The following is a 25,257-nucleotide window of genomic DNA, read 5'->3' on the forward strand; positions in this document are numbered from 1 at the left end:
TCTAGAACTGATAGCCACCAGCCCCGGGGGCGGGGGGGGGGGGGGGAGGGGGCTGTTTATAAATTTCAGTGAATTAAAAGCAAAAGTTCAGCTTTCTCCTTTGTAACAGCCGCATTTCAAGTGCTCAACAGCCACACGTGGCTGGGCAGATTGTGGAACATTTCCACCATGGCAGAAAGTGCCATTGGCCGGCACCGGCCTAAAGGGATGGAGACGGTAAAGCAGAGGTGAGGGCCTGATCCAGGGCCCGCAGGTGCGAGTCTGTTCAATAAAGCCACCTTCTGTCTTCTTAGCACTTTATTTCCTGACCGCTTCCCTGTGAGGGGAGCATGGGCTAGCCAGGTACTCCCATTTCGTGCGGGAGAAAGCTGAGGTTCAGTCTGGCCCAAGGTCACCCAACCAGTGGCATGCGCCCCTCCCCTACGAGTGCTCTGCCACCCAGCAGAGGTCAGCCAGGGGGCAAGGGTGGGCAGCGGTCCCAAGAGCAGTGTTAGACCTCCCTGAGGACCGTCGTGGTGCCTGGTAGGCGTCAGTCTTTGTGAAGTCATCCATCGATCGGGCGGGAGAGCCAGCTCAGCCTCGGGTCCCCAGGAACAGAGAGTTCTGTGCTGGCAGAGCTGGGAGAGGGAGAGAGAGACTCTGGGTGAGGGAGGTGTTTACCTTGATCGATGCAGCTTTGGTCCCCAGGGAGAGGCTGGCTCTTCTCCGCAGGGAAGGGCCCCGGCAGTGGGCCCGTGGCCAGGTTCGTTAGCACCACCCCAGAGAAAGAGGTGTGCAGACCCCAGCCCAAGGGGAAGAATCGGCTGGGGACATATGGCTGGCCCAAGATACCCTTTGCTCCCACCCTGCCAGGGCCTGCTGCCCCTCGTGCCATGGGGCATTCGTTTGGCGCACTTGGCCTCACTTCCCCCCAGAAGCCTCAGCTGCAGGAGGAAACTCTCCCAGGGCCTGGCAGGGAGGCAGCAGCCTCATGGGGGAGCCTGCTCAGGGAAAAACAAGCCCCTGCCCTCCAAGCACGCCCAGCTGGCTTCTCAGGGAGCTCCCAGGCTGCTAACCACAGGCAGGGAAGGACAGTCAGCCCACTGCCCAGGCCGGTGCAGGGACTCCCTGCTTCAAGGTTACACGGCAGGTGAGCCTGAATGGAGTTAATGCCCTCTCCTCTCATGGTCCACTGCAAATCCCAGTCTGTCATTTTGAACTTGAGGTTTCTATAAGATTTAATTGTGCCTTGCTTCAGTTTCCTGTTCCAGCCCTGAGATGAGGTCATTTTGTCTCTGGCTTAGGCCCTATGTCCTGAGGTCCCCACCTCACCCCAGCATCAAGCCTTACTGCAGCCTCCAGCTCTTAAATGGCCCTGAGCTGACGGAAGGACAAGGTCTGAAAAGGAGGGTGGCTCTCCGCCAGGGTCCTCCACACACCCGGAAGGGGGTCTTCAAGGCCCTTCCAGGGGGCCTTAAGAGATGAGGGGACCTTGGCCACACGCCCAAGTTCCCAGTCTCCTTGAATGAGGGAGGGTGGTGTTCAAGGCCCCTGTGCCTTTCCCTGGGGTCAGGGTGGGCCGCCCTGGGAACGCCCACATCACTCTTGCTCCCCAGAGTCTGACGTGCTGTGTGTTCTTCAAAACAGACTGACAGGGCCAGGCCCTCACCCCACTGCCCAGAGAATTAGGCTGGGTTGCCAGGCAGTCCCCAAGCAGATGAGAAAGTGGGCCCCTTTCTTCCCTTTCAGTAGCCCAGGCCTTGGCACTGACCTCTGCTTGGAGCCAGCTCTAGGGCCTTCTCTGAGCCCCTGTGACCCCTGCCAGGTCCTCCTACTGTCCCCATCCACCTGTGGGTAAGGCCTGGCCTTGTGAGTGCCCCACTCCCGGCAGTAGTGGGTGCTCCGTGTGTGTTTGGTGAATGAACAGGGGCTTTCGCCAGGATGCCCACGTTCCTGGAGGCCACGGCTCCCTCTTGGGAGAGTCAGTAGTTCCGAGGTAGGGCCCAGCCTCTGTGATTTGGCTTTGGTTTTGTAAAGTTCCTCCAGATAATTGTGATACTGTTCATGGAAACGTGGCTTCCAGGGCCCAGTCCTCAAATGATAATATCTGTGATCTGGTACCAAATTGGGGTGCGACCTTTGGCCAGTCACTTCCCTTCTGGAAACCTCTGTTCTCATCTCTGTACCGAGAACAGTGCTCGCTGTCTCATCTCTAAGAGGTAAACTCCACTCTGGGAGGCTCGTGCTAGAGGGGGCTGGTGTGCGTGCTGGGGGAGATATTAAGGTGCAGCAAGGCAAGGAGAGTTGAATGAACACAGGCCCGTGACTCGTACCGTAAGAGCTGTGGAAGGAAGAGGGAGAAATGGTGACTTTGGGGCTAGAGTAGCCAGAAACTCCCCCCAGGCAGGACTTGATTTTGGAAATGGGAGAATTTGTGTGGCGCAAAGGGCAGGGAATCTTAGGCAGGAGGGTAGAACGACCACGCAAAGGTTTGGAAACCAGGAGGGGTGTGGCACCCTCGGGGAAGGGAGGGTGTCCCTCCAGACGAAGCACCAGAGGTGAGCATGGGAAATGGAGCTGTTGCTGAAGCTCCGTAGGGAGCACAGATTTTATCCTGGGGGCAATGGGAAGGTTTTGGATCCACACCTGCCCCTGGGGCTGCTGAGCCGCAGGCAGGAATCCACGCGGGGAAGTGGGGAGCAGCGCGAGGCCTCAGTGCGAGGTCACAGTTCTGCTGCAGGAATATCCCTGCCTCTGCTGACGCAATGGAAAGTCTCCTTGTTGCAGGGTTCCTGTTTTGTGGTTGCCCATGGTGGGGGGCGAGGGCAGCCAGCTCTTCTTCTGAGGAGCTCCGGGAACTTGGGGGAACTTGTCCAGACCTCCCCTCAGCGCCCTCAGCTCTGTCCTGGAAAAAGGGGAGATGTGTTTGTGTCTCCAGTCCCCTGGGGGTTACAGCCAGGCCCCAGAGGTTTTAAATCAATGTGGGCAGTTCCCTGGGACTCGAGGAGACGGGTGACAGGGGAGAGCCTCTGGGCTTGCCGAATTTGATCTCATATCATGTCCGTGGTCTCCTCGGTCAGAGCCTGAGGCAGCTAGAGATTTATAGACACCCTCTCCACCTCCCAAGAGTGTAATCAGGTTGGCAGATTCACAGTGTGCACAGAAGACATAACAGGGTCTGGTTCAGCTCCTACGTGTGGGAAGGTGGACTTTGAAAACTTGGCGGGGGGAGGCAGGGGGGCGGGAAGCCCGTGGAGGCCTTCTTTCTATCTCCTCTCCATCCCGTGGCTTCTAGGCCCGGCTCAAGTGTCACCCACCCAGGAGGCCTTCCCTGGTCTCCCACCCCCAGCCTACCTGTAGGCATGGGACCCTGTCCCCTGGCAGCCCTTTTCACCCTTTGGATGTCCTGGACCCATAACCTTACGCCAGCCCGTTTTATGGGGTCGCTTGCCCACCCAAGTGTCCACCCCACTAGGTTGTGAGTTGTTGCAGGACAGGACATCCATGACTTCTGTCAGGGCTGGGTGCTTGATAAATGTCTCTTAAATGAGCAGCCCAGGGCGTAACTGGGTCATAGCAAAGGCAGTCACCCAGGAAGAGATGGAGAGGCCTGAGTTCCTGGCCCAGCTCTGGCTGTTCCCAAGTTGACCGCGTGACCTGCCAGAGCCCTTGTCCTTTTTGGGGAACCCACCTGTAGGAAGACCACTGGACTTGCTGTGCTGTGTTATATGTGGCTATTTAGATGCATTTTAGCAAAATTAAGTGGAAATGGATTTTCAGTTCCTCAGTCACACTCGACGCATTTTGGGTTCTCAGTAGCCCCGTGGGGTTAGTGGCCCCCGTGTCGGACTGGGTAGTGGTGGGACTTTTCCATCGTCACAGCTCTGTTGGACAGAGCTGCATCTGGGAGTCTCACAGGGCCTTGTAGCTCTGCCATCACGGTGCTGTGGGGAGGCGGGGTCCCGCCGAGGCCTGCCTCCCTGTCAGCAGCCCCAGTGACTGCTCCTACCCTGCCTCCCCTTGCTCAGGACCCTGGACTTCCCCACCCCACCCCACCCCCCCACCCCCGTCTTTTCTATGAACCATGGGGTCCCAAAGGACCTCCCTTGCCCCGTCCCCACCGGGGGTGTTAAAATGAGGCATCCTTCCAAAGACAGTGTCGGGGAGTAATTATGAAACCCACATCTGTCATTTGCTGGGTGGCTTTGGGCAAGTCGCTTAACTCCTCTAAGCCTGTTTCCTGGTCAGCAAATAAGGCTGCCCGTACTTGCCTCTGCCTGGCAGGGTTGCAGTGGGGAGTAGATGGGATGGGGTGGAAGGCATTTAGCTTGATGTCTGGCACATAATAATCGCTCAGGAAGTGGCAGTTTTCATTACTGTTGGGTTGACTTCATTCCCTCACGCTGTACGTTTAGCTCCTAAGCCAGCTGGGCTTTTGGTTTCTCCTGAGTTCTTGAGTCTGAGAGGCTGGGTTCTTGTCCCAGCTCCTCCTCAGGCCTCAGTGTCCTTGTCCGTGAGATGCCCCTCCCACCGTGAGGTGCCCCTCCCACCAGAGAGACCTTGCTCTGCAATTGGCTGGTCCCCGCTCCTGCGTGACCACTGTAACAGGAGATCTTGAGAAGGTCGGTGGGGTGGGGGGGTCGGGAGTGTGTGAGTGTACCTGCCATTTGTCTGTCCCCATGGAAAGCTGTGGCGCTGTCCCCTGCTGGCAGCCTTCAGAAGGTCCCCATGTGTCCTAGCTCCGCAGGAAGTGTGCATGGGCCAGCACCCGCACCCACTTTTCATTTCCCTCTTGGGGAAGGCGCTGTAAACCCCTGCCTTGGACTCCTAAAGCCTTCTGGATGACATGCACAAAAACCTCTCCCTTTTGAGGTCCACGGACCGTTTGCTGGGGTCTGTGAGCCCCAAGTTGTGTGGGGGCGTTTTCTGGGCAGAGGGTCCCATGAGCTATGCCATGTTGATGTGGCTCTTGGGGTCACAGCGGCCCTGGAGAAGGTAAGGCTTGTGGGTCCAGGCCTGGCTTCCAGGGTTTCAGAGGGCTTCAGGAAAGACACTCAGTGAAAGGAAGCTGGGAGGAGGTCCCAGGAACTTGTGTACTTGGTGTGGGGCTCTGGGCAGCAGAACAGCACTCAGGCCCAGCCTTGGGAAGTGAGTGAGGCAGCAACAAATTCAGGGGACAGATGGTGTGTGGGTGCAGGGACAACCGGGGTGGAGGGGGGGAACCAGGGGCTTCCTGGGGGTTGTCTCCATGGGGAGAGGTGGAGGAGGTGAGGGCTAGGCATTCATAGAGAGGGTTCCACAGCATGGGGGTGGTCGTGGGGTGGTGGTGGGGGGGGTGGTCAGGTGCAAGGGGTATGGCCCTCCTATGGCTTTACCTATTGTGGGCTGGAAGCCCTCAAGTTCTCAGAGGTCCCCCCTCCTGCGCCTTGCCTACCAGCATCTCCCCCACCCCCTCTTCTGTCCCTTCCACACACTGGGACTAGAAGGGACATGCTCTAATCCTCTCTGAGCCTCAGTTTTCTCATCTGGGAAATGGAATAGTACCCATCTCATAGGATTGTAGGAAGATCAAAGAGTATATTCCAGCTACAGCTTTAAACACAGTGCTAGGACCCAGTCAGGCCTGAGTGAACATTAGCTATCCTTGCTGCCCAGTCATGGGTGTCCTTGCATTTGTGCAAGGCCCGTTTCTCTAGGGACACATCCTCCTGCTTCGCTGCCTCGTAACCCTCCACCACAGCCCAAGCCTCTCAGAACGCTCCCCCGACCTCCACCCACCCATGCACCTGCCTGGGGGCCCTTTTCCTGCAGCACAAGCCCCGAACTGGTGAACATGCAGTTGCCCACCTCCCCTGTGAGCCCAAGAAATCCTGGAGCCAACCCCCCCCCCCCCCCCGCACTGGCTCCCCACTGGGGCCTCCCAGAGCTCTTGGCCAGGAGCTCAGGACTCCCTCAGCATTTGCTGAGAGAAGCTTGTGGCTTCTCTGCAGGGCTTTGGGACAGCTTGTGTAACCCTGTGGTGTGTGTGCTTTTCACTTGCCAGCAACAGGCCCCTGAAAGCTCTCGGGCCTTTCCAAGCACCTTTCTCGGGCACCTCCTGGAGGTGCCCTGGAGGGAGCCTAAGCAGGAACCGTCCTAGGGGCTCAGGGCAGTGGCCCTCGAAGCAGAGAACACCCTCCCCCCAACCTCACTGGACCCAGGGTGGCCTTTACCCCTGGGTCTCCACTTCTGTGCCCCCTCCCCACCGTATGGTGGCACGAGGGAGGGGGGTGCCCAGAGGTCCGCATCGGGCTAGGAGAAGGGGCAGGGGCCAAGCATTTGCTTCTCTTTGTGAGCACAGGCTCCAACTCCTTCTGTCCGTGCCACTTTGACCCTTGAAACAAGGAGGGATCCTCCACCCTCCCTGTGCCCCTGCCCGAAGGTACTCTGAGTAGTGGGCAGCCCTGGTGGGGTGGGCCTGCTCCTGCCGGGGAGCAGGGAGCATCGCTGCGCGGTCAGGTCACCCTCCTTACCCTGCACTGCCTCACTGCGAGCCAGGCTCCCACAGCCCGTGCCCGCCCCCGCCCCCCCAGAATTAAGCCTCCCCAGCATCAGGCCTGTCAGGGGCTGATAATCCTGTCAGCTTTGCATGGAGTTGTACCTTCTCCAAGAAAGGCGTTTGATGACCTGGATAAGCTCTTTGTCCTCAGGTTACAGTCTCTTCCATGGAGATTTCTTCCCAGGTTGTGGCTTCCTGATTGCTCCCTCCGTTCTCCCAGGAGCGTGGGGTGCCCCCCGCAGTGCTCTTGGGCTCCTGCCCAGAAGGAACCCAGCCTCTGGCCAGTCCTGGCCTGGGCTGGCTTCCCAGGACACCTCCCTGGTCTTAGATACCTGTTACCTGCAGCCTTATTGGCCTCCACCCGGGTGATCTGAGCTTGACATTTCTCTGCCACTTGAGCTGCCTCCTCCCTAAAATGGGGGCACCCTCCCCTCACAGGCCTGTTGTAACAGGAGCTATAGAGTGCATGCAGGCTGCTGAGGGCACGGGATGCATGCCCTCCGTGCCTGTATGCTTACTAATATGCTCGCCTGTGACCCTCTCCCAGTTCACTGCACGATAATTACAGCACTCAGCACGGCCCCGCGTTTGTGCGGGAATATTGGATTTCTTCAAGTTCATGGCTGGAGCTCATTCGAGTTTTTATGATCCACATCCAAATGGGCAAAAAAGTACACACTAATATGTTTTGAATGAATGAATAAATAAATGAAGGGTTGGCTCTGGGTGGGGAATGCGGAAAGAACAACAACAACAACAACAACAAAAACAACTAGTCCTTGCCCTCTACGAGCCTAAAGTCCCTTAATGACCTAATGAAAATAGAGCCAGGAGGCACTGGTGTGCAGGGCTGTATGTGTGCCTGGGCATGAGACGAGGGTGAGCCTCACTGTGTGTGTGTGGGGGGGGCGGGGGGGGGGCATGCTGGAGAACAGAAGTATGTGATAGAATGTTTGAAAACCTCTGTAGGTTTTGCATTTGTGTGCAGGTACCTCGTACCCATGCAGTTGAACGTGGTTGTGGACATGCGGGGGACATTTATAAGTTGAATGGTTGTTGGAATATATTACAGCAGTGCTCTTGTGGGTTTGCATAGATTTGTGAGCACAGGGGTGTTGGGAGTGTGTCTGTGCTGCAGGAACCGGGTGGTGTGTGTGACATGTTCTCGTCCCTGTGGGGCACACAGGTGTCCACATCAGCCCTCTCACCATGCAGGCCGGTGCAAGGGAGAGGCGGGGCCGGGCTGTGTGTGGCCAGCCCCTCGTCTTACCAGTTGTGTGACCTCAGGCAAGTACTGAGGCTCTGTGACCCCTCAGCCTCCGCATCTAGAAACGGAGATGACGATAGCAGCGACCTTGAGATTGCTGGGAGCACCCACTGGGTCCATGTGCCTGGCACAAGGACACACTTCATAAATATCCGTTGTTATCGTTATGCTAGGGTAGGAGGATGGTTCTCGACTCCACTGGGGCCCACAAGTAGAAGGTGTCCCAAGATAAAGGCAGTCAATGTGTCTGGCCCTGTGCTGTCCCTTCCCCAGTGCAGGCATGCCCCTGGCCCTCTCAAACTGGAAGACAGACTTGGAGCTCTGAGAGAGGGGCTCACTCCGAGGCCTGGATGTTTCTAGGGATATTCTTCCCCCTGAGAGATGGCCAAGGGCATACAGCCCAGTGGCCTTCTCTGTGCATCACTCCAGGGACTAGGGGAGGGCCTGGGAAGGCTTGCTGGAGCTGACCCCAGAAGGCCTGTGTCGTCCTCAGGAAGAGGACTCTGGACCCTCCCAGCCCTCAGGAAAGGGTGTTCCATGGCTTCCCGGGGAAATGAGCCCTGACTATCCACAGCTTCCTTTCTGCCTGTTTCGGGGATGGCAGAGGAATTCTGTGAATGCTGTCAGAGCTACTTGGAGAGAGAGAGAGAGAGATTTGCAGATTGTTGGGATATCAGAGCTCTGTAGAGTCATATACTGCTGTGTTCCACCCCTCACGAGAAGTCACTTGCCTCTCAGGGCCCCCACTTTCCCCATCTGAAAAATGGGGCCATTAATTCCTGTCCTCCTTAGCACTAGGGTTGACCGACCCAGGGCAGTCTGGGTCTCTGTGACCTCACAGCCCTGTCCCCTGACCACAGACACCTACGCAGGGAGCGGCTCCCACTCGAGCTGGTCCCAGCCTTCTGCGAGCCTCAGCATCCTGTTGCCAGTTCTGTTAGCTCCCCTTTAAGGGGTTGGTGTGGGGAGAGGAAACACCCTGGATTGGTGGCCTTACCTTAAACTTCCCACCCAAGGACCTGACTTCAGGGTGCTAAATAAACAGAAGCCAGGGGTCATTGGCTGCCCCCATGCCCCCAGATTTGAGGTTACAAGTTGGAGCAGGGAGTACAGATATCAGATGTTTCCAGAGCTCGTCAGAGTCTAAAAATGTGCTTCTACCCAGGTGGTACCTTCTCTCCCCTGGGAGGGGAGCAACCGTCATTACCAACCCTGGGCAGATAGGGAGACTGAGGGTAGGAGTCAGGCTAGAGTTGAGGCTCTCTGGTCTTTTACCTCAGTGCCCACCAGTGACAGCGCCTAAGGGGGTGTGGGGTCTAGACCGTAGGATGGGAACCTTGGTTACGGTAGCCTGAGCAGAGAAAGGATGAGACAATGACCCCAAAAGAGGGCCACCTGCCGGACGTGGAGCCTGCCCGGGTGGACACGCGGGCCCGTGCGCGCATGCACACGGCCACGCACACAGATACTCCCCACCCTTGGGGGATCCCTCTCCATCTAGACAACTCGACTGTAGTTTCAATTTTCGTTTTAGCCAACTTTGTTTTTAATGTTGAACAACTGTCCCTTGTTTGTATATACTTCAGCGGCAAAGTCCCTGGGGGAGAAGCAGTCTGTTTTCTTAGGCGGAATCCTGGAAGTCCAATTAGGGAGTGATCGTTCCACTTCTAAGGTTTTCCAGCGGCTGCCTGGCATACCCTACGGAGCCCCTAATTAGGCAGCCAGGGCGCCCCAGTTCAGGGCCCAGCCCGGCTGGGGGTGGCCCGTTTGAGGGCCAGGCCGGGGCAAGTTCAGAGCCCGAACGCAGGCCGAGGAGGGCCTGCAGGGGACAGGACACGGCCCTCTCCTCCATTCGAGGAGGGCTGATCCTCCTACTTGCCATCCACAGCCTTGACTGCCTGTAAGGGCGACATGCGGGACATGACAGCAGAGGCGGCCGCTCGGGGTTTAAGGAAAGCCACACCGGTAGGTCAGGGTGGCCTTCAAGCCCACGCCGAAGCTGGGTACCATGGGGCCCAGGAGAGGAGGATTCACTCGGGTGGGGAAGGGCTTCCCTGGCGAGGTGAACTGTGAAGTGAGGAGGGCGGTTAGACAGGTACAAGGGGGCAGGCAGTGCGAGGAGAGCTGACAGGGAAGCAAACACCTGATATTTTCACCGTGGACGTGCTTTTCAGTACGTTGCCCCATGGTCTCCATGCACTTTGGCTGGGGAAGAAGGGCATGTGGTTGAAAAAAACGCACGCCTTGTAGCCAAGCGCGGCCTGCAACCTACAGGTTTGTCTGAGCTGCTGCAGCTGGTGCCTGCTCGCTCCCTGTGTCTCTTGGCCTCCAGCCTGGGCTGGCTCAGTCCTGTGGTGCCATGGAGTGCCCGTGGCCGCCCTGGGGGGCGTTGCCTCTCCCCTGGCCTGGGCCTGTTCCCTACAGCCTCTGGGAGGTTCGGATTTCTGCCCACCAGGTGGGCAGCTCCCCCTGTTCCCCACAGCAGTGGCTCAGCTCACAACACTGCCCTGCTCCTGCCACCTGAGCCCCCCAGGTGCCATCTGCCACCCTGTTTCCAGGCAGCAGGTAGGTGGCCTTGGGGCAGGGGCTAGGGGAAGGCAGGCAGATCCCAGATGGGGCAGGCAGGGTGCCCCAACCCTGAGGGGCAGGTAGTGTGAGGCCAGCCAGCTGGCACCTGGGCTGTCCCACCTCTCCGGGACTGGGCGAGAGCAAGTCTGGTGAAGTGTTGGGCGTGCGTAGCACGGGGATTTTTTAGTACCTCTGTCTTGGTGTGGAGTCTGTGGACATCTGTGTATCTGAGTATCCGACCATGTCTATCCCAAGCCTGGTCATTCCCTGGGCTTCCCTGCTTGCCTCCCTGTGTCTCTCCACCTGCATCTTCCACATCTCTCGCTGTCTCTGCATCTCTGTGTCCCCGCCTGTCTCTGTCTCAGTTCTGAGCCGATGAGGGTTCCTTTGCCGTCAGAGCTACCTCCCCCCCCCCCCCCACGCTGGGTTGCTCTGCTTAATTTCATTTTCCCGGGGCTCCAACTCACAGAAATAAACCCTCCCTTCCCACCCCTGCACTTTTTTGATTTAACAAGCCTGCTGGAAAACAATAGTGATTTCCGCATCGATCATAAACAGAAGTGATTACCATACAATTACAGCCTGAACCATCAGCCTCGATGCAATCACTGAGCCGCATTGTAAATCGGAAGACAATTGCCTGCAGAATTACCCCCAAATTGGTTTAAGTGGCAACAAAAGAGTGTTGGCATTTTGGCATTGTGGAGAGGGGTGGGGGGAGGACTGGTGGTCCTGGCAGCAGAAGGTCCCCATTGGGGAACTCTTGGGGTGTCTCCCTTGCCTTTGAGCAGGTGGCTTACTAGGGAGGGCTGCCTGCCACCTTCCCCCACCTCATTCTTTCTCCTGCAATTACTGCTCCTTGCCCGTCTTGGCACAGTTTGTTACAAATTCATTTATACTAATGTGTGAGTGGCTAAGTGTATACCATCAACTGGGACAGCGGAGAAGGGTGACTCTGGGGGGAGGGGGTGTTCCAAGAGGCCTCCTCAGCTCCCCTGCTGTGGCCTGCTCCCCACTCCCATCTCCTATATGGTTCTTCCAGGCCACCCCATCTCTCTGGACTCTTCTGGTCTGGCTCCCACCTCACAGCCTTCCCTTCTCATCTCCCAGTCCGATGGGCATCTCCCACCAGGAACCTCCTACATTCCATCCAGGGCAGCCTGTTCCCTCCTACAGCTGCAGTGTGTCCCCTGCATCCTACCCAGCTGCCCAGGCCAGCCTGCTCCTGGAAGAGCCTGCTGGCCACCACCGCAGCAAATTTGAGGAGAGGCTCACAAGGTGGGCCTCCACTGACCGGTGCCTGTCCCTTTCCAGCCTCTGGTTCTATGAGAAGTTCACTGCCAGCTGGACATCTCTTGGATGTCTGAAGATTGCTCCAAAGCTCTGGCTGTTTCTGCAGGGGGCCTGTCTTCTCCCGGGGAAGCGATTTCTCTCTAGGGTCAGACTGTTCTGAAATTATTGGGAAAGCCCTCTCCCCTCCCCCGCCTGGCACACTTAGATTCTATCAGATTTGTCCATTTCCAGGTTGCAAATGCGTTTGCATGTTCCTTCTGATCCTCACAGAGGGGGTTGCGTGGGCTTGGGATTTTATTCTTGTTTTTGATAAAGAAAGGAGCCCCCGAGGCTGATGCGGCCTCTGCCAGGTCACGCAGCCAGTTAGTGAGGGATGGGGGTCTTCGGGCCCCTATTGGAGTGCTCCGTCCTAGGTGCTGTCTCTCCAGCCTTCCCAGCCCCGCACACAGGTTGAGGGGCTCAGCTGGCCTCTGACTTGCCCTGAGACATCAGGTGGTACCGATCACTGGAACAGGTCCCAGTGAGAGAGCACTTGTGGGGTGCTGCACCTGCTTGTTAGCGCCTCTCGCCCCCACTGCAGCCCTGGAAGGGGACGCAACTCACCCAGGGCCCTTAGGTGCCTGGTGCCAGAAGCTGGTTCCCGCACCGCTGCCAGCCTTCTGGCCTGTGCTGACTGGCATCCTGTAAAGCGGGAGGAAGCCTGATGTCCCTGATCTTTCTTGCTTCCTGGTCCCGGTGCCACCGAGGCTCCATGCCTGGTTGCCCTGGTCACTCTGCAAAAGCCTCAGGACGGGACCCCATCTAGATGTGGTATATTTAGAACCACGAATTCTGTTGGCTGCCTCAGCTCTGCCCCGTGCTAGGCGGGGCCTCGGGGCCACCGTGGGCTTGGCCGAGTGACTCTGGGGCGCCTCCCCGCCCGGCACCCACCTCCTCAGCTCTGGCACTGAGAAGAGACCGATGGCATCCACAGACTGGTGGTGGTTGGGGGAGAGGCTGCTACCCCCTGCCTGCCCCGCTGACCTGCCCTCGCAGGCCCCACCCCGAGCCTCTGCTCCCTCCCGTGCGCCACCTGGGTAGCCTGCCCCTTTCCAGACTCCGGTTTTATGAGATGTCTGCGGCCAGCCGGACGTCTAAAGACTGGACTCCTAAGTTCCAGCGTCCCTTGGGAAAACAGGCATTCGAGACCATAAAGACCTGGACCTGAGTCCTGCCCTTGCCACTTTATGGTCTGTAAATCTGCTTTTTCTTTCAAGTGGGAGCGTACCCACCCCGCTGGACTAGGAAATGACAGAGGCGACCCTGTTATCAGTTCAGGGTCTTCAGGTAACAGCTGCTGTGATCCTCGGCCTCCGAATTGCGTCCTCCCTTCGAGAAGGAAGGGGCCTGGCCTTCGGGGAGCACTCATCCCGTGCAGAGCTTCGCACTGGCCATTTTAAGGCTGTCTGGTACCATTGTATTTGCGATGTCTGGCACCGGAGCCAGAGCCCCGTGTGGCTGTTTACGTTTCATGCAGTAGAAAGAGTTAAATACAGTTGAGCACACTCACTCCTCACCGTGGCCACGTTTCCAGCGCTCGGTCGTCGCACGGGGCCTGAGGCTGCAGTGTGGGCAGTACGGACACAGGACACGTCCGTCACCGCGGAAGTTCTTCCGGACGGTGCTGCACTGTGTTGTCACCCCACTTCACAGGTGCAAAGCTGAGGACCAGATCAGTGGCACGACACACCCGGAGTCCCGGATGGAGGAGAGGGAACTGGGGGCAAAGCTGGGCCCTCCTTATGCCAGCTCAGAGACGTGCCCTGTCATGAGCCCTCCGTGAGCTCCTTATTGGCAAGGACTGTGTCTGCTTGTACCCCATGCCCAGCCTGAGGCCGGCCCCAGGGTGGGCATTTGGGACAGTGTCTGCTGAGTGGGTGGTGGAATGAACAACGGAGTGAGCACCGCCTGCTGAAACTTGGGGGCGCACTTACCTCCCCTCCTGCAGGAGGCACAGAGCCAGCTGCTGAGGAGTGATGGATGGCCCCTCTCCAGAGATAAATGTGGCAGTCAAGGTAATCGGATTGTGTGTGACGGTCTAATTTGTAGGCGAGGGTAGGAAGCGCCCAGCCATGCCTTGCCCCAGCCGCCCATATTAGTTTAATCAAATGCCCAGTATCTAAATGACTGGGCCCCAGTGATGGATGATCTGAGCTTTGTTAAATGCTGTTGCCCTGTCAAACCAAACTTCCCAAGGCCCCGCCAGGCTCCTGGGCTCTTTAATTTGTTTTTTCTTGCTTGGTTATCTCTGCATGGGGCAGAGAAGGGGGGCTGGGGTTCTTCTGTCTGTCTTAAGTCTCTGGTTTTTCAGAAAGAAGGAGGAAGAGGCCAGAGCTGGGGGAGGAGGGAGGTGGGGGTCACTTTGCGCCTCTTCTGAGAAGCTCCCTGGGTCGCCGCAGACAGTCTTGGGGAGCCCTACTCCCCAGAGCCCTTGCACCTGGGCCTCACAATGCGCTGTGTGTCTCCTGTATCTTCTGGACTCTCCCACCACCCCGAGCTTTTTCATTCTCTTAATGGGATATTTTGGTATAGCAGAAGTTCTTTGCTCTCATGTTGGATAATTTATCAACTTTCCCTTATGGCTAGTGCTTGCAGTCTTCTTTGAGAATCTTCCTCAATCCCAAGGTCATGGAGCTATTCTCCTATATCATCTTCTAGACCATGCGTTGTTTTGCCTTTTTCGGGGTGGGGCGGGGGGGTCTGTCATGTGAAGTAAAGGTCAGGTTTCCACTCTGGTCATTCTGTGCTCTGAGCATCTCCTGTGTGCCCCAGACCAGGCTGGATCTTTGGAGAGACAAGAGATAGAAAAGGCTCCATCCTGTCTTCCGGGAGTGACGGTCTCTTTGAGCTGCAACATGTGTTCTTAAGAAGGCTGAGAATAGCACATAGATCATGCCACCCTTTGTATCAGGGCGGGGTCTGCCCACTAGTGCTGTGTCCACACCCAGCTCTTCCATTCATGTTGCTACCCGTGTGCTGGGCATTGTTCTAGGCACTGAGGATGTGGCAGTGAACGTAGTACATAGAAACCCCTGCTTAGGGGGGCGCCTGGTGGCTCCGTCGGGTAAGTGTCCTTGTGCAGCTCAGGTCATGATCTCACAGTTTGTGAGTTTGAGGCCGGCGTCGGGCTCTGTGCTGACAGCTCAGAGCCCGGAGCCTGCTTCGGAGTCTGTGTCTCCTTCTCTCTCTGCCCCTCCCCCACTCGCACTCTGTCTTTCTCTCTCTGTCTCTCAAATAAAGCGTTAAAAAAAGAAAGAAAAAGAAAGGAAGGAAGGAAGGAAGGAAGGAAGGAAGGAAGGAAGGAAAGAGAGAGAGAGAGAGAGAGAGAGAAAGGAAGGAAGGAAGGAAGGAAGGAAGGAACCCCTGCCTAGGACGAGCTTTTGCTCTGGTTCAGGGAGTGGGGCATCAGGATAAAAATTAATAGCTGTGGAGAAGGATCGCTCAAGGGAGGGAAACAGAGGGAATCTGGTGGCAGGGGAGATATTACAATCTATAAACTGGAAAGGGTCGGGAGAGCCCTCACCGAGTGAGGACAACTGGGTGAGGGGATGAACCGTGTGGATATCTGGGGTGAGAACCTTCCAGCTGGACGTAGCAAAGGCCATGACGTATGTAAATGACAAAATAGCTCTGGAAATAAAGCCTAAAGCTTCTGCCATGATTCACCCTGATCGAGATGAGCTGGGCAACAAGACTGGGGTCGGAGGAGGCTGGTTTTGGTTCGTGCCCTTTTCCTGCTTCTGCATGTTTTTAATCACAGGCACACATTACTTCTTCAAAGTAACGTTTGGGAAGTTAAGAAGGGAGGGTGGTGAAGTGTTACAGGTGGAACCGTCAGATGTCATGGAAGAATCAGGCGTTTGGAGGCCAGCATATGTGGGCCCCAATCCCTCTTCGCGTCTCTGTCGAACTGTTAGCTTCACAAGGAGAATGGATTTGTCTGTTGTGTGCGTAGAAAGTAATCGTGTTAATTAAAAATGGACAGTCCCGTTCTGCAGGTTGTTCTGGCGTGCCAGTTTCCTCCTGGAAAATGGGGGTAGTGATCCTGACATCACAGGACTGTCGGGAAAATGAACGGAGAGAAGGGATGTGTCGAGTTTCTGCCTGGCTCGCAGTTGACCTTCACGAGGGCATGTCCCCGCATGGCCTGGCTGTCTTCAGGACAGAGGCGGGGAGGACAGCCCGGTCCTCAGATCCTCCAGGGGTTTGAGATCCCAGGAAGGCCCTGCACTGCAGCTCCCTCAGGGGCAGCTGGTTTTGCTCCGGACGCCCAGGCTGATGGCCGTCCAGACCCTGAGGCCCTGCTCGGTGGTCAGTTATGTGACCAGCAGGCCCTTGAGAAGCCTCCTCAGGATCCAGCTGGCCCAACTAGAAGGTGCCTGCTGGGCTGGGACCAGCCGGTCATCTGGCTCCGACGCCCCTCCCTACCCCGGTGTTTCCTTCTCTTTGGGTGCTGTGTTAATTTTTCATGGCTTCCATCGGAGGCAGAAGGCAGAGAGCCGTTTCCTGCAGGGAGAGAGCAAGTGCTGGGGTGGGGAGGAGGGAGGCAGAGCTGCATGGTGATTAAACACTGCAGAGGCCTAAACAAATGACGGCTCCCTCCCCCAGCTGCTCTGGAAGAGAAACAGGGAGCCAGGCCTGAATGAAGGTGGCCCAGGCTGCTGTCTGCACCCCCCCCCCCCGCCACCTGCCTTACCTGGGGCTGCCTCCCGAGAGCTACAGCCATGCTGAGCCCTGCAGGACCTCACTCAGTGCTCCCAGCCACTCCGGGAGGCAGGTACCAGGGCAGAGAGGGCTCAGGACCATACAGCTAACACACTAGCAAGTTCTGGGGAGACTACAGTGGTTACCTCACAGGGTGTAGGCTTGCGTGAGACAGTGTGTGCAAAGGGCTCAGAACAGGGCCTGGCCTGAGTCCAGTTCTCCAACCACAGGAGCCACTGTCAGGGTTGCCCTGTTAACACCTTCAGAGTGTGTGGGTGAGATTGTTTTACCTGCAGGTGAAGAAAGAGGTGCACACACCGGCCAGGACCTTGCCCAAGACCACACAGCCCACAGCTAGTAGATAAAACCTGGACTCACCCACTTTGGACTCCCTACCCAGTGTTCTTTCTCCTATACCCGGGGCCAGGAAGAGAGGCCAGGGTCAGACCGCCAGGGCCTTGAACGTAACAATCAGGGAAGTCAGCCGACAGTGTTAGAGATCATGTGCCAAGCACACAGTTCCCCTTGACCTGAGAGCCTGTGTGCCTTCTGAACCCAAAGAGGGAAAGGGGGGAATTTTTCCTCCTTTCTCCAATCACGCAGCAAATGGCAATTGAGCTCCCCCCTTGGTCCAGAGCAGTGGTTCTCCAAAGCGGGGTTCTCAGACCAGCAGCATCAGCATCGCCTCGGAACTGGCTAGAGATGCAAATTCTTGGGTTCCTTCCCACCCCCGCTGAATCAGACACCCCACTGGGGGCCAGCACTCTGTGTTTCAACAAGCCTTCCAGATGATTCTGATGCACAGGCAAAATTGGAACCCCCCTGGCCTGGAGACCCAGGTGGTTCAGTCCTGCCCCGGGACCTCACCATCCAGGACACCGATTCACGCAGACATCACCCAGATGTGTTACTCTCTAAGAAACAGGTGCAGCCAGGAAGTACTGTATGTCAATGGAATTCTTATAAATGATTATTTTCATTGCAACAAGGCAGCTGGATATTTAAAGAAACCTCGCAGAGAATCATTTCATCTCATAAAGGAGCTTCTGCAAAGAGAAAACTCCTCTCCCATTTCCTGCCCACCGCCCCTCCCCCGTGTTCTATAAATTCAGTCTCTAAGTCATCTTTTCTTCGAGTGGTGTCCACCTATCCATAACTAAAACAAGTCGACAATATGAGATAGTCGCCAAACTGCACCGGGAAGCAGTGCTAAACTGCTAGTCCGGAAGCCCCGGAACTAAACGGGGAAGTTTAGGGAAGCACAGTGGGACCGTTCTGGTGTTTCAGGCAGCCAGGTTACCCACTGCCAACCCCCGCTAGGCACCTGGAGACATGGCAACAGCCAGCCATGGGTGGCTACCGGGGTCCCATCAAATATCCACACTCAGGGCTTCTCAGGAAAGAAGCGATCCACTAGAAAGCCAAGGCAGAAACATGAAATGTGCGGGCGGTGGGCTGCTCTTGCCGGGTGCGTGGATAAGAGAAAAGAACCCTGCAACACGGTTTTGGGTAGAGAACGCACTGGAAGGCTGTCATCTCCCACAGCGTGGGGCCAGGTCACCTGCCCCCGAGCTAAAACACGGGCCTGATTTGCAGAGTGCCTGGCACCAGAGCAGGAATTCTGTCCCCACCCTTAACCCACTTGTTGTGCCGCCCAAGCCTTTGTATCGTTTAGTCTTCCCTTCTCGAGCCCAGGCTGGGGAGGAAGGAAGCATCGTCTGCCTCTCTTGTACCATGAACCTGAGACTGTTGCTGGTTAAGGAGGTCCCTGAGCCAGGGGAGGCGGAGAAGGATTGGGGGTGGTCCAAATACTTGGAGGCAAAAGAGCTGGGGCTCTGGCCAGCGGGTCTTTTCTCAACTTGCTCTTCTCAAAGAGCAGTGATTGACCTAAAGTCAATTCTCAGTAGTCAAGTACCTGGATCACCAGGCAAAGCGCCACCCGCCCCAAGTCTCTCTCTTGTCCTTGTCCCCATGGCACACACACCCTCAGTCACTCTGGGGCCGGGATGCTTTCCAGGTGGTTCCTTTATAGAAACAAAGGCGCCCTGGGATCAGCACCTTTCCCAAGGCCTGGTCTCGAGACCCCAGGACGGTCTACTCTGGCTTCGTGAGCCTAGGCTAGGTGAAAGGGAACCTCCATTTGAGGGTCTTGGGGTTTGCTGTCGGCTCCAGCTCCCATGAGGGCCAAGAGCCTGGGTTTGGCCACCGGGGCCAGAGCTAATGATGGGAGTGCACAGCCAGGCCTCTCACCCCCACCACCCAGACTCACGGCCCCCTTGCCTTCCTTGAAGATGGACAAGCATGATGGTTAGACTTGGCTTCTGGTCGAGCCTGGGAAGGGCCTGGCTCCACTCCGACCTCTCCTTATGCTAGGGGCGGGAGGAAGGAGGACATAGACCCACTGCCAAGTACTGAGCTAGGAAGCCTCAGCAAAGTCAGCTACCCAGGGAAGAACCGGATTCCTGTCACTGCCCCCGCCCCCCCATTACCTGAGAGTGAGTGTTCAGGCCCCAGGAGAAACTATACATACAGGACAGAAACCGGCTCTCCGGGTGGCACCTGCTGCAATGAGGGGCATACAGCTTCCATGGCTCCTGGGGGCACACTGTGTGCCCATGTGGCCCAGGTCTGGTCTTGCAGACCCAGTGGGCGTGCCATGCCAGGGCCAACAGTATGGGGAGAGCTCTCCTCCATCTTGCTTGGGTGGCACCTTGGAGCAAAATGGAGCTAGGGAGACTTCTTGACTCTCAGGACCCTCCTCCCAGTGGATATTCTGGTCAATCCTTGAGTGGCCAAAGGACCTGTCCTTTTGGAACCCATGTCCCTCCAGGATCGGGGGGGGACAGATGCACAGAGGCCACCTGGCTTCAGTCTGTTGTGGGGTGTCTGGGGTCATCCCCTCCCCAGCATGCTTGCTTTGCTATTAATGCTGTAGAATTTTCAGCTGAGGTGGTCTAGACCCCTACCCTTACCCTGTTAGCAGCAGATGTCCCTGGGGTAAGAGGAGAAACTCCTGCCTTGGTCCTAGCCTGTCACATGCTCAGGTGTGCCCTGAGCCAGGTTCCCCAGCTTCTCTGTGCCTGCCCTTCATCTCTATGATGGGGGCTGTGGCCACTCCACGACCAGGTAGCTTATGAGGGTCCACAGCCAGCTCACACGCCCCTCGCAGGGGCACAGGACACAGTGATGGCTCCCTGCCAGCTGGTCTTAGCGACAGCAGCAGTTTGGCCCATGGCCTCTGCCCAGGCCCATCCCGCAGGCTGGCAGGACCGAGGGGCACCACTAAGGAAAAGGGGGCATTATCTTTCTGATGAAAATGGCCCCTTGAGCTTGTTTCGGTTGTCTTTTCAACTGAACCAGTTATCCTGTAAGGCTCTAGGTGGTGGAGTGAAGTAGGCAGGGAATTTTCCAGGCTGGGATTTTCCTAAAGCCCACGGACAGGCTCAACCTGTCTGACATCTCCTCTGGGGTCTGAGGACCTGCCCAGCAGGATGAAGGACAGCCAAACCGGTTTGGGTTGGGAATCATCCCTACAGCTCAGGCTCTGAGGTCCCCTGGAGTTCAGTTCCCAGGGTGAGTTCACATGCCTTGAACCTCCTAGCTCCTGCCAACCTAGACAACCCAAGGGGAGAGGGGTGGGAGCATGTGTAGAGCCTTCTGGGAGGAAGGACACAGCCCAGAGGCCCTCTCTGGCCACGCAAGGACCCGAGATGGCAGGATGCTGAGCACAAGGATGCAGGTAGGGCCGGGCAAGGCAGGCCAGGAGCCTCCGTGCTCATCCGGGGCCAGCCACACCGCCAGCCTGGTCCGTCCTCCCCACGTGTGGGGCCTGAGAGTGTGCGCAGATACAAAGGGCAGGCAGACAAGGAGAGGGGCAGGGTCACTGGCGGCCAGAGGGCCAGCAGATGATTCCTCCTTGTCTTGACCTTCCTACCCCCACAGTGATGGCAGGTGACAGAGCAGGGAGCAGAGCGTGGGACTGATCTAGAAAAACCAGCAGTTGAAACTGAGGACAGCGTGCTCCTGCCGGTGGTGGTAGTACAATGATACAGCTGTTTTTGCAGGAGAGTAAGATTTTCTCACAAGGAAAGTACCTCTTGTTTTATGGTCCAGGGGTCAGCTGTCAGGGCCAACTAAAGTCCAGCCCACAACCCCCCAGGAACAATGTTTTCTGTAACCAGAGGGAAGTCCTACCCCCTCCCCAACCCCCATTACCCCCGGGTCCTGCTCTCAGACCTCAGCACTCCCACTCCCTGCTCTGGGCTCCTGGATTTATTAAATGGAGTACCTGGGCAAGGTGAGATCTCTGGAGCCCTTTCCTTCTATAACCCGGGGAGGGAAGCGTCCAGGCCAGACATGAGGACAGGTAGCTCATCCCACAATCCCACAGCACCTGCAGGATTAAGAAGGGTGGAGGCTGCCCTCAGCCCTGAGAGATGTGACCCCCTTATGAGACCAGGTCTGATTCGTGGAGCCACAGACCTCAGAGAGCACAGCACCTACCCCCCTCTCACATATGGCCCTGAGACAGGAGGAAGTTGCCAGAGGTCACACAGGAAGTTGGTGCAGACCGTGGGACAAGAAGCTGGGATGGCACCAACTCACGGGATGAGAGGTGGGCAGGAGGCACAGAGCTGCCTCCTGGGGACGTGCCTGTTCTCAGATCTGTGACACCACAGACGCAGGGAGATGAAAGAGAAGCCATCCTGGACCAGCCCCCGGGTCACTATTGTGTTTGAATCACCTGCTCTTGGGCCTCCGTTTCTGCTTCCTAAAATACGGACCGCTCATCCTTGGCGGCCCCCGCTGGGGGTTTGTGAGGCTCAGTGAGGCAGGGGGCGCCGGGCAGGCGAGCAAAGGGCTGTCTCTGCATGCTCGTGATCCCATCAGACCCTCCCTGTCCATGCTGGGGCGACGTCACCCCATTTCAGAGGCATGCACATGGACCCCAGGCCGGCCCACTGGGTCAGTGGCCACATTAGGGCAGACGCTGGGTCTCCTGAGCCCAAGCAGCCACTGACCCCGGCTCTGCCTGTCTGTGGTCATGTGCATCCTGTGCTGTTTTTTGGGAGGAGATGACCTTGGAGAACTGGCAGGGAGGGGCCCTTTTTCCATCTCCAGGGGACCCGACAGAAGTGGGCCCACAGAGGAGGACAGGCAGAAGAACAATTCCACGGACAGCTTGGGGGTCATGGGTCAGAGCAGGAATCCTGCCCTTGGCTCCTGTCACTCATCCCACTCCTGCTAGATACGCAGAGGCATGTGGACTGAGGAGGGGCCGAGGGTCTGCCCGGGCCTCCCAGCTAACCACCCCTCGTGTGGGGCCAGAGGAGAGGCCCTTTGTCAGCTGCTCTGTCAGCCCGGTTAGAGAGGGGGGCTGCAAAGTCAGTCCCCACTCCCAGGCGCTCTCGGGGAAGGAAACTGCCCAAACTGGCCACCTGCACCGCGTGGCCCGAGAGCAGGGCTGGAAGTGAGCAGCTTCTGGACTCAGATATGTGGGGGGCCTATCGTCTCACCCGCTTCAGAGAGTCTGGCAGGGAAGACGGGCATAGCTGGGTACTAGGGGACAGCGCTGCCTTCCCAGGGAGCACCCAGCATGAAAGAGGTGCTACAAGCTCAGGCCCGTGGTATATAAGCATTTTTGTGACGCTCTTACAGAGGAGTGAAAGAAACTGTGTTTTATTTGAGCAACAGCATGTAGATCGGGACACAGGGCACCCTCTCTATCCTTAAAGGAGCCACGTGCTCAGTAACAACACAAACGGTTCATTTGCCTATAGTCCTTTGTATATGCCAGGCACTGTACTAGCATTTGATGTACATTAGCTGGTTTAATCCTCCTGACAGCTTAGGGGATAGGTAATATTTACTATCCCCATTTTACTAAAGGGAAGACCAAAGCACAGAGAGGCTAAGTAGCTCACCCCAGGTCACGCAGCTGCCAAGTGGCTGAGCTGGGATTTGAACCCGAGCTGACTGGCTCCAGCGTGTGTTCTCCACCACTCTGCCTTCTGGAGGCAGGAGGTAGTCAGCGTTCTACAGCAAAGACTTGCCATTTCTTACGTGTGGTTTAGAGCTTGGGCCCTTCCTTCATCCTGGGACTCCTCACACCAGGCCTGTGAACAGAGGTTCCTCTTCTTGTCTTCCCACTTTATAGATGACAGGGAGAGACCAGTCCCCGCTTGACATCCTCTCCTCCTGGCCCCTCACTACTCCTTTTCCCTGCTCGGCTCTGGAGAGTGGGATCCTGGTCTCCGGACACAGGCAGAAGTCCCCGTGGTCTCTTACTCCCAAGCTTCCCTGGGCAGTGGTCCCTAGGCCCCATGGGTGGGGGAAGAAAGGAAGGTCAGAAGCTGGGAAGGCGTGGCCTGGAGGCTGGAGGGGGAAAGAGCATGGCCAGGGAGCCCTGGGCGAGGTGCTCCGGGATCCCCTGTGAGATGGCCACTGTCCACATGAACAGCAGTGTCAACCCAAGAGCAGAGAGAACCCAGGGCGGCAGCCAGCCTCCCAAGGTATAGGAACTGAGGTTGTTTCTGTAATCTGCTTACCTTTCCTACTCCATTTTGGCGTGGCCCGCCAGTGGGTGTGCGTGTCACAAAACAGGTGTCAATTGACTCAGTTACAGGTGTTATTTGATGACAGCGCCAATCTCTAGACCCGTCTGGATAGGATTCCTTTCGGGGCTGATGTTCCTGAGGCCAGGTCCCAGCCCCTGGGGAATGGGGAGCTGCTGACAGGTTTAAAAGCCACAGGGTGGCCCCCGATTATCTGGCTCTCGGATGCAGCAAGTGCAGTCTGTCCGTCCCTCCCGCCTTGCCTGTATTAGGTTATGAGCTGCGATTCTCTTCAGTGCATTGGTTGTGTTGGTGCATAGCCTGTGCCAAGGGCCGTGCTGGGTGTCAGGGTTGCAGAAGCGAACCCCTCGGCTCCCATCATGGCCCGTGGGTTGCTGTGACAACACAAAAGCGCACCTTCCCCCGGATAGCCCGGCTCTCTGACTCATTTCCGCATCCATTGAACATCTCCCATCCCTACCAAGCAGCGTACAGCCTCCGGGGACACAGACTGGAGAGAGGTGATCAGAATACATTTGTGGAAAAATTCCTCTGGCCGCCTTGCATAGTGTGGGTTGGCAGGAGGCAGGTTTGGAGACGGAGATAAATGATGGGCCGGGCTTGTCGTAATTCAGGGGCGAAGGGACAAGGCCTGCAGAAGGTGATTGCAAGAGGCAAGAAGCAAAGGGGACACACTGCAGAGATGATCAGGCTGCACTGGTCTCTGTGGGGGGCAGAGGCGGGGATGTCTCCCTGAGGTGGCTTGAGGTGCTCCCGGGGAATTTGGGTGGCTCGGGGAACAGGACCTCAGATGCGGGGTGGGGAGCTGGGAGGAGCCCAGCGTGGAGGCCCATACTTGCTCCCAACTCACCAGGCAGGGCCCTCCAGCTGCCCAGGCCAGACTTTCCCGCTCCTGCTCCCACTTCAGAGGGTCCTGATGGCACGGTCCTGATGGCAGTGAGCTGATGGCACGGAAACATTTGAGAGTGGGTCCTTAATATTCCTCGTTGAGCAGTGAACTCCACTGGCGTGCTCCCAAGGGATCTTTGTGCCTCGCCCTGCAAGAATCTTCCTCACCCCCTTCCCCAGGGGGTGGCCACAGCCTCCTGGGCACCTCTGAGTCCTGCCCCAAGCCTGGGTGTCAGAAGCCCCTCCTTTCTCCCTTCTTCCCTCTCCTCCTCCCTCCCCCCTTCTGTCTCTCTCTCTCTCTGTTCCTCTCTCTCTCTCAAACACACACACACACACACACACATACACACACACACGCTCATATACACCCAGAGTTCCTCTGTTCTCCAGCAGCCTTTTAGTCGCTAAGATGCTCTTTGATACTTAATATGCCTTTGTTTCATTTTGCATGTAGCTTCCCCAGGCTGCAGTGCATTTGATAATTGTCTGGCTTGGCCCTTACATCCAGGTCTCTATACCTTCCCCCTGACGCCCCCCCTCCCCATCCATGGCTGCTCCCATCCCTTCCCAGTCTGCACACCTTCCCCAGAATGAGCAGCCCAGGCCTCTCACTGTCTGAACGTCCCCTGCTCGCCTCCATAAAGAACAAATGCCTTGTTTCCTGTGGCCACTTGGCTGCCTCTGGTGCCTGGCTGCTTTTCAAGCTGGAGTGCAGCCTGGCAAGGGACAGGCAACCCTTCTCCTGTGCCCGGGTGAGCTCGATCACCCCTTTGATGCTCTAACTCCCCGACCCCAGCCTCTGCCTCTCCTCCACCCGCACCGGCTCATTGTCTGCTGGTTCCTGGGCTTGTCTGGAGAATGCAGCTTCACCCACACCCCCCTCCCCACACCTGGAACCCAGGCAATTCCCAAATCCTGCCACGCAACCTCTTCCCACCCCCACCCCGCCATCTCTCTGGTGAGACCAGCCTGTCCCACTAGTCCATCTGGCCAGCCCCTCCTGCGTGTCCCCTCTGCCAGCAGCTGCAGGTACAGAGACATGCAGGTCCTGTCACTGCCCCCAAAGAGGACACATCTGAGACAAGCCAGGACTAACATGCCCTGGGCGCCACTCCCGACCTGCCCTCACTTTTGTATCTGGTTTCCTTTTGCTTGTCCCTCAAGCACCCTGTGGTGGCTGCAGGGTTCTGGAATAGCCAGGAAGATCTTGGGGAGCAAATGTCGGCCATTTTCCCACCCTACCCTCCTAGATGTGTATCCTGTGTCCTCCTGATGCTCAGACCTGGAGTTCATTTCCATTTCTCTTTCAGAAGAGTGCATGCTGCTTTAGCCATAGCATCTTCTGGCACAGGGGTCCCTAGACACATCTACCGCATCCCAGTAATAGAAGGTGCCCCCCATTGTCA

The 25,257-nt window shown here is 57.1% G+C and overlaps 1 protein-coding gene across 8 annotated transcripts in view; it reads left to right on the forward strand.

The window, feature by feature from the left end:
- Positions 1-25,257, forward strand: part of ZMIZ1 (zinc finger MIZ-type containing 1) — a 187,767-nt gene that overhangs the window by 121,638 nt on the left and 40,872 nt on the right. Inside the window, exon 1 of one of the 8 annotated variants that reach the window (XM_047073041.1) lies at positions 11,346-13,699. The exons of the other annotated variants lie outside the window; for them this stretch is intronic. The gene's annotated coding sequence lies outside the window, so the exon portion shown is untranslated. Of the gene's footprint in view, positions 1-11,345; positions 13,700-25,257 lie in introns of those variants that run through there. 8 annotated transcript variants of the gene reach the window in all.

This window comes from Lynx rufus, unplaced genomic scaffold (genome assembly GCF_022079265.1).
Source record: "Lynx rufus isolate CCGP_SWC_20201006 ecotype Redwood Valley unplaced genomic scaffold, mLynRuf1.p SCAF_11, whole genome shotgun sequence".
Taxonomy (NCBI): Eukaryota; Metazoa; Chordata; class Mammalia; order Carnivora; family Felidae; genus Lynx; species Lynx rufus.